Raw genomic sequence first — 7,254 nt, forward strand, 5'->3', positions numbered from 1 at the left:
TGTCGCATTTCTATCTCCTTGGATACTAAATAATTTATTATTCTTTGGTCTTGTATCACAAGTGATGTATACCATTTTGCTTAATTAAATGTTTTGCTTATGTTCAACTCGACAATAAAACACAGCAAAGGTAATCACAATTTCTTCTGATTTCCCTCCAGACCCCCCTAAGACAAATGATCTGAAAGAAGATTACATTTCTATGATGACAGATGAAATCACAGAGCTTTCTACCATAGAACAATCATAAAACCATTCACTTAATTAATTCTTTTCTAGGGGCATTTAATACCAATGCAATCTCAATCAAACATAATTGACCGATTGATTTATTTTGCGCATTTTGTAGTTACCTGTCTTTCGTGTGAAACTTAATGAAAAATAAGCATTATGAAAAGGCATTGTAGCTACATTAATTGTTCTCCGTGTATTTATAAATCATATTTTAGTTTAACTTGAGGCTCCGCGGGTTGGAACAATCCTTTTGAAATGAATCAAACTGACAAAATTATAAAATGCACGTTGAAAATAAATAGCCTCTGGCAAACGCGCAATTCATGACGTTTTTAAAATGATCGATCGAAGATAAAAGTATATTTCTGTGGAAGAATCATTTTCCTCATAAAATTGCCTATTTAAAACTTGATGTTAAAAGATTGCACTTTTACTCATGCTTTAATAATTATTATAGGGAAACATTGTAAACAATAACAAAAATTGGATTTTCATTTGATTACGGCGATTATGCAATATGTCATTGCGTTTGCTTACTTGTAGAAAAGTTGCTTTTTAAAACATATTTTTATCTCTTTCCCTTATAAAAGTCATTTGATTTGACTTTAAACTTACAAAGGTAAATTAAACAATATTTCCACATGCGTATACTTTGAAACAGTTTGGGTGGTGGATGTGTTAATTGCATATGTTACCAAATAAGTAAGTTCACACAAGTCTCATTAATGAACATTTTCCCTTTCTTATATCATCTTTATTAATTTATCGTTCTAATATTCTTTGTACGTGTGCATGTAATTATCTTATTTCAATTTTGATTATCTGGGAAATATTATTGTAAATATTTATTCTGCGATTAAAACGGAGAATAAGCCTTTCATTTTTGTTGTTGTAAAAGTTTTCTCTTTCTTTAAGTATGTTTTAATGACAGGCCAAAATATAAGATAATAATGATGGAGATAAATCTTTAGCGAAAATTCGCCTTAATTGAAGCAGACTAATATGTATGCCCGAATCACTTTTCGATCGAAATAATTGTCTGATTGAAATATTGTATTGAGTATGACGATGGGAGTAATTTGTGCTGGTCAGAATTTAATGCTAATTATCTCCGGTGATTTTAACGGACGGTTTGACAGGGTATTATTACTGAACTATCCTTCTATATCTGGTAATTGATGGTATCATACTATCCTTTGTAACTAATTTAGAATTCACAGCTCTTCAATTAGTCAGTGGTTTGTTTGGCAGTATTATTACAAATTTATGATCAAAATGAAATATGTTGCTTTTTAAAACTTGTTTTTTTATATAATGATCTGTTCATTATGGTAGTGTATTTACTATACCAAACTACTGAGACCGGTGTGGTGTGGAACACTTTGGAACTTTATTTTCAAGTTCTGGATGATTTCTTGAGAAAGAAAACGTGATAAAAAGTTCTTTTAAAATGATTTCTGTAAAAGTTCATACAAAGAGTAAATTTGTAGTACAAAATAATGCAAAAAGTACAATGAAACTTATCAATAAATGTCTGATATAAGTGATGTATTATATCAATTGTCAAACAGAATTAATACAGATGAAATATTACCCGCGTAGTAAAAATTTAATGTACATAACAAATTTTAAAATAATGAACCCCAACCAATTTGTTTTATTTTGGAAATATTCAAAATGATTTACAATTTTGTTAACAAACATGTACTCACTTGTACGTTATATTTGAACACAGTATCTAACAATGGTATAATATTATAACGAATTGTTTGGAAAGATATCCTGCCGAGTTCACCAAATACAAAATCATTCTGCGTTGATTCTAACATAACAGAACATATATTTTATTTGACTTAAGCAGTCGTTAAACAATGAAAAAAATGTTGGTTTTTACGTGAATGTGCGTTTTCTTAATTGTATTTGTACTCTTTCAACCACTTTACAGTGTACAAAACCTCAGAATTCGTTGGAAACAGAACAGAACAAAACCAAATTTAATAACAAGCTTATGCATATGTATATCGTTTTATATTAAGACCAAAGATTTGATTAAACGTGGTATTCATGGCAGGTAAAAACATACACTTTAAATCAGCTAAAAAAACAACAATGTTTGAAGATGACAAACATTTTGAAAAAGAAGTCAAAAGCAAATAAATGGTGTTAAGAGTTAATGATTATGTTTCTTATAATGATTAACATTCTCTTATATTATTTTAATAACTTTTATTTTACGTTGAAATTAGATCTTAAAATTTGAACATAGATTGACAAACATAATCATAATTTTAAGGTACTGAATTCATAGACTTTGAAAAGGACTAACCAGCTAAAAAGATCAATAAATTGTATATACATTTGTACCAAAATGTATTTAATAATGATAAAAAAATAATAAAAAACTTCATAATGTTATAAAAGTTTAGTTATAAAACCTAATTGTCGGATCCCGTCATTGTTTGATGCTCGACTTCATTAATTAATTATGTTCGCAAATACTTTTTATAAATGCCAGAAATGTTACTAATATTCACTGACATTTCGTCTGATATTCTGTACCGATCTTTATGCATAATATCTAATAAGTTTAACTAATTCCCCGGCCCTAGGGGAGCGTCTCTCCTCGACAAATTAATTATACAAAATTAGATTAAACGCGATATTACTGTTGTTTTACGTTGTTATAACAGTGGTAAAACCATTGACATTTAATAAATGCTGGGCTATGTTTCCATTGAGGTATATGACAGTGACAGAGGAAGACAAACAATTATCTGAATGGAAAACCGCTTTTGAAATATTCATCCAAGACTACCCTACAGCCGTTATCATGGGCAGTTAATATTCACGGAGACTATTTCCATAAATTTTCGTAATGGAAAGCAGACGTTATTGGCTTTTTTACATATTTTCAGATGATGAAAAGTTTTATTATGTACATTTTGATTCCATACACAATTGTTAAATATGATCGTAAAGATTGGAATTGTTCGATATTGATATATAATAGATGTTTCATTGTCGCTTGATTATTAACAAAATTTCTTATTAATTAATGTTGTATTTTAATTTAGCGTATTTCAAATAGAATTCTTTATGAAAGACTTTTGATTAATCATATATATATATTTTTATAATTATTTTTATAGAAAGTATCTGGTATGACAGATCGGGGTCATATTTGTCTATATCTGTCTATATATGTACTGTTTATACGTGTCAAAACACTTTATAAACAACAATTTATGATACTGTAAAAAAAAACAACACAAGTTAAATTTCGTTTTCACCCTTTTTGTTAATGTGTAAGTTTAATCGTGAACTTTTTACCTGAGATTTTACATTATTACAAACATCGTATATATTTTACGTCTTTGTTTTGTAACTGATCAAGATTCAAGATTTTTTTAAATTTAAAAATCTTGAATCTGGTAATTGATCAGATGTTCATGTTTTATCTAGCACAGAAATGTCCACACACTGCGGTAATATTAGAATGTAAGCAAAACATCAAGCTTAACATTTAAAGATTTAGAAATAATTCTTTTTATAAGACAAAACATTATAAAAATCGATTTCTGTGTAATTATTCTGGGTATGTTTTTTTTCCATTGTGTTTTATTTTGATTTAATATTTGTTTAATATCAAGCTGCGATGATATCTTTCTTAAACAAGATCTGCTTCTATATTTTTAAGTGGTCAAGATTATGTGAAAGTATTTTATCTTAGTCTATTCATACCAAAAAAAAGACCATGTACATGCTGTATCATATTGTTTTATTGAATGACACTAAGATAATTAGAATAAAATATGACAGCCATATAATATCAGTATTCAATTCACTCAGATCTGAGTCTGATGTGACCTACGTGGCCAAGTGATTAAGGTCGCCGACTTCAAATCTCTGGCGTCTTACCGCTGTGGGTTCGAATCCCGTCAGGGACTTCTGTTATGTACGGAAACTCGGCTTTCGACGCAATGAACGCCAAACAAAATATACTTCTTTCAATATCATGTTCCTTGTTGAATATAAATGAATATATCCTCAAATAAAGGAATGAGTTTTTGTAAAAAAAATATAAATATATCCTGAAAATAAAACCTTGATATCACGATCTTCGTATATATTGACTGACTTTGTTTTATAAAATAAATGTCATTTTTATACCATATTCAAGTACACCAAACGAAGTTGCCTTATATTTAAAGTAGATTGGTCTATAATGTGTGGTCAGTTAACTATATAAATGAGTATGTTGATAGTGCTTAGTATCAGACATTACAACAAACCACGGAAGAATTACCAATAGCTGTTGTTAGCAAATATGAGACATATGATCCAACATTACATACACATGTATTTATATAGCAGATAATAAAATGATCTAGAACAAAATATTATTATTCATCGTATAAATGTTCATTCTTAATCATTTTAGAACTTGATCAACATTTTTTTTCAAGCAATATTGCATAAAAATATCCAAATGATACTTTTTATATAGTTTTTATCAATATTTCAAGAACTTATGGAAAATGTGCTCATTATAATAGACTAATTCACTTTAAAGTATTTAAAAGGAAAAAAAGTCATGATTCAGTTTTCCTATGAACAATAGAGACATCATCACTCGTGACAACAAAGTTGGTTCTACTTAGATGTTTAATCCTTTTCTTCTATATTTAAGTATCATCATTGAACAATTCATAACATTATTATATAAACTTTATATACATATACATTGCACATATCCACTTTAAAATAGAATTGTAAGATGTATCTTAAACTGAGACAAAACAGGGATTAAATTTTGCGAGACAAGGCGTTCGATGAATTGAAATACAATTTATTTTTTGGGGGGAAAAATAGTATTTATGATATCAGACATTATCAGACAGCATACGAAATTAAGATATACAGCAGTGTGCTATTTCAAAATGATACTTCTCTTTTTTCTTGATATAAACATTAATAGACAAAAGCAAAAATTGGATTGTCAAAATATTCAGCGGAGATAAAAAAAATTCCTATTTTTTATTGTTATGGTTTATTACTTCTTTTGTTACCATGTATTCAGCCGACAATTCTGTCAAGAGAAAAAGATCCACAATTCAGCTACTGCATGTCTGAGTGATAAGTGCGAATAATTTGTAGCAATTCTGCTTCTACGGACAGCATTAATCAGATATGATAAATAACAGATAGTACTTTCATCAAACGATAATCTTTTACACATAAACAACTTCCTTAGATTCTAGGCTACAATACAACGATGACAGTTCGCTATGTAAATTAACTTTCGTCTACGCAGTTCCGGCGATTAGCTGAAATTTCCTCTTTGTCCGCCATGGCATTATGACAAATAGCATCTAGCGTTGATTCCCAATCTGTTGAATTTCTTCACCAGTCGACAATGAAACCGGAGACATCAATTAAAATCACAACAATGTTTGTGTACTCTGTGTTAATCTTCAGAAACGTAATTGTAAGGGAAACTTTTCAGCTAGCAAGATCCCATGAAAGGGAAATTCTGCGATATGAAAGCCTAACGGATGTTGTAAAATCACTGTAATTAGGACGATGGTAAAATGTAGAATGAGGGATTGTCCTCAAGGGAAATACGTTAAAAGACGTTCAGACCTAACGGTTTGTATGAGATATTGGGTGTTCGTTTATGTAAGGTAATTTCCGTTAGGTGAAATTTAAGAAGCCTTTAGTTAGAACTCTTCGAGAACCGGATACATCCTGTTTATCGTGTAATAAACTCAAGTTTATCCTGTAATAAACTTATGTGATACGACGATTAATTGTGTGATGTTTGTAATACGGCTATTGGCAATGAATACCATCTTTTTTCCACTGACAAGATTAAAATAATACAGCGAAACTGAACACACATTACTTAACTGACAAGTATGGAACGGGCAGAAACATTTTAGTGATAAATTTGGCAAAATGTCAAACTCTTTGCCTTCCGAAGCATAAAGAAACAATAGCACATATAATGTAGTCAGAAGTAAATTACATAAAAGACTGTTGATGATTTTTTAATGAAATAAGAACACATTTATGTATAGATCGACAGGGTACAAATACCAGCAGGCAGATGGCTAACCAACATGCAAAACAGTTTAATCATTTAGAAAAAAAAGATATCAAAAAGATATGGATCAAAACTTTTTTTTCATATAAATTTGCATACGCGAATGAAATAGGTAAATAATCAAACAATCCGCTGTTAGAATGCGGCGAATAAAATCATGGCGTTGATTGGAGGGCGTGGCTACCTTGCTCATTAGGAATCTTTTTAAAGTGCATAATTTTTCAGCTCCTTACGAACATACTTAAATAGCTTCCATTTTTGCCCTGAAATTAATTTTAGATAAATGATTAAGATAATACAAAACAATCATCGAGAAGAATCTACGCACGTGCTCATATTCATTCTCCTACTTAACCACCGGTTTATTGACTAGAAACGAAATAATTACATAGATACCAGTCAAACGGAAAGAGCAATTTCGCTTTTACTTTTAATTGCGCTTATTCCCCTGATGACATCTTTACAATTATATGTTTTACTTATTTCTCGTCTGCTAATAAATACAAAAGTTTATATGGTTTGTATAATTAAAATCTTGAAACAAATGACGTACGCTACTGATTCGTATGACAGATGGAATAACGTTGCCGTTTGTAACAAATGCAAGAATATTTCGTCTGCTAACAGATGTGTGACTGACGTTAAGGCGCGTGCCAAAACAAGCGCGCGCTGTTTCGGCATTACGCAAAGAAGGCCGTTAAGTGAAAATTCAAAGAAATTACACTGTCTGATGAATTTATATTTGCGAAAATTATTCTGAGATGAATTAAACCAGCTCATTTAAACTTTAGAATCATATTATGTCGGAGATGATTTTAGATGAATAATCAACGTCATTGTTATGTTTAATTTTATGACTTCTTGTTGTATTTTGTTGCTAATTTATCATATAATTTGCGCGGTCCATTAGTTTA

Source organism: Ruditapes philippinarum, unplaced genomic scaffold (genome assembly GCF_026571515.1).
Source record: "Ruditapes philippinarum isolate M1 unplaced genomic scaffold, ASM2657151v2 ctg2781_1_1_1_1, whole genome shotgun sequence".
NCBI classification, from domain to species: domain Eukaryota; kingdom Metazoa; phylum Mollusca; class Bivalvia; order Venerida; family Veneridae; genus Ruditapes; species Ruditapes philippinarum.